General features: G+C 37.8%; 1 pseudogene; it reads left to right on the top strand.

Moving 5' to 3' along the window:
* The first annotated feature begins 752 nt into the window (after positions 1 to 752).
* On the top strand, positions 753 to 1,283 carry LOC102480236 (destrin pseudogene; annotated as a pseudogene).
* Positions 1,284 to 2,601: the final 1,318 nt, after the last annotated feature.

Below are 2,601 nucleotides of genomic sequence, written 5' to 3'. Positions count from 1 at the left end.
TCAAAAAAAAAAAAAAAGATAGGGAATCAAGGATGGGGGGAAAAAGCAAAACATACAGGAGACAAGAAAGAGAAAATTATTTGCTGACAATAACATGTATGTTGATGTGTTTGATTGAGACAATATACAGTGTACTCTGGATGGAAAATCTCATTTTGTATGCTGTAATGATGTACAGTGAATGAATGTAAACAAATTAAAATAAAAAACAACAATAATAAAGAAAACTAAATAAATTTAAAAAACAGTATTCATTTACAACCGACACCCACATAGGAGTTCTGACTGCAACTTTGATATCATGACTGAGTGATTACATTCCAGGAGCATTTTAATCATAATATTTTTCTCTCTGGTAACTGTACAAAAGGATGTAAATATTTAATTACTCTTGACAGCAATCCTTAAAGTAATTAAATATGCATAGAGATGTGAAAATATTTATACAACATTTATTTTGTAGTGATTTGTACTAATAAGTTCTTAGAAATTCGCAGCAATGTTGTAAAGAAGTACGTAGATAAATATCTAGAGAAATCAGTCTTAAAATAATCTTTTGAAGGGTCCAGCAGATGGCACAATGGTTACATTGCTGGACTCTGATGTAGTCTACTGTGGTTTGAATTCCAGACCCAGTGGCTTAAAACTCATTTGGGGTGGGTCTCTCGGTCCCACTTCCGTGAAAAGGACACTCTGCAGATTCCACGCTGGTCGGCTCTCTCCCCCTTGTCCCTGCCACAGCCACCACGAAGATGACCTCAGGAGTGCAAGTTGCTGATGAAGTATGTCATATTTTTTATGACATGAAAGTTAGGAAATGCTCCACACCAGAAGAAATCAAGAAAAGAAAGAAGACTATTTTTTGTCTAAGTGCAGACAAAGTGTATCATTGTAGAAGAAGGCAAGAAGATCTTGATTGGAGATGTTGATGTAACCGTCACTGATCCATTCAAGCATTTTGTGGGAATGCTTCCTGAAAAAGATTGCTGCTATGCTTTGTATGATGCAAGCTTTGAAACTAAGGAATCCAGAAAAGAAGACTTGATTATTATTATTTTTTTTTTGTGGGCACCAGAACTAGCACCTCTGAAAAGTAAAATGATCTATACGAACTCTAAGGATGCAATCAAAAAGAAATTTCAAGGCATAAAACATGAATGTCAAGCAAATGGGCCAGAAGACCTCAATTGGGCTTGTATCACTGAGAAGCTAGGTGGATCCCTAATTGTAGCTTTCGAAGGATGCCCCATGTAGCTTCGTCATTCAGTGCCACAAATCAAAAGCTTCCATCTTTAAAGTTACCTAACTAAGGAATCCAGAAAAGAAGAGTTGATTTTTTTTTTGTGGGCACCAGAACTAGCACCTCGGAAAAGTAAAATGATCTACGCAACTCTAAGGATGTAATCAAAAAGAAATTTCAAGGCATAAAACATGAATGTCAAGCAAATGGGCCAGAAGGCCTCAATCGGGCTTGTATCCCTAATTGTAGCTTTCGAAGGATGCCCCGTGTAGCTTCACCATTCAGTGCCACAAATCAAAAGCTTCCGTCTTTAAAGTTACCTTCTTGCTATATAAGTAAAGCAAATATTATTTAGGCCAGGGTCTCACTGAGGGGAACTGTCCTGTCATCTTTTAGACTTAGCTACATATTCTATAAACACATGCAAATGGCCCTAAATAAATCTAAAGTCTAAAGTTTTATTGGTGTGAAATTAAATTCCTATTGACTAAATGCCTGTTTTGATGTGTTAACTTACACAGATTTTTAAGCTCATGATTTTTAATAATGCATTTTACAGGACAGTACAAGGCCATGTGAAGAAAATTACATCTTTGTTAACCTCAGCAGTTTCTTTCTTTTGCTTAAGAGAATTGGTCATAATCTGATTTTAATTTTGGCCCAAATTCTTTATTCTTCCTTGAGCTAAACAGCGTAATGGGGTACAATTCTCCTTGTATGTGTGCAACACTAACACACTAACAACAGTAAGATTAAGTGAGGCGGTCTTGTACTCCCACCACCTGAGTAATCGAGACTGCCTCAGAACTGTGGCTACTGCAGTCCATGCTGATCTTGCAAAAAGGGCTATTTCAAGCACATTATTGGCATACGGGAAGCAGCCCCTGCACTTGCACTTGCTAGTTGGAGACTGTTCTGCAAGAGTAACTTCGCATCTTGGAAATCATGGTGTGTTCTCAGGAGAATGTGCAGTGTCTTCTAATGACTAATTATCATGCAAATTAGGGCTCCACTGTAATCTACTTTGTTAATGAAATTATATGTCAGTATATTGACAAGCTAGAACACTGTGATATCTTTGATTGTGTCTCCTTCAGAAGTTTGCTGCTTCTGGTACAGTAAGGTATGGAAGACTACTGAGTACCTTTACTCTGGGCCTCGGAGAACTTAACCTAGAGCATACACTTGTCTTCAGCTGAATATGAGATGGGGAGCAGGTACCAGGGAGGACACTTGGAAGGAGCCAATACCCAGTGACACTTGGATGCACTTGTCATTAACGTCACAGGTGTAACACTTGGAGCAATACAGAGATGCACAGTTGAACTTAGAAGTAGCAGTACTGGCTTTATGTAATAAAG

This window comes from Tupaia chinensis, unplaced genomic scaffold, assembly GCF_000334495.1.
Source record: "Tupaia chinensis unplaced genomic scaffold, TupChi_1.0 Scaffold143610_2, whole genome shotgun sequence".
NCBI classification, from domain to species: domain Eukaryota; kingdom Metazoa; phylum Chordata; class Mammalia; order Scandentia; family Tupaiidae; genus Tupaia; species Tupaia belangeri.
The sequence above is the reverse complement of the archived record's forward strand: the minus strand, read 5'-3'. Positions and strand labels throughout refer to the sequence as shown.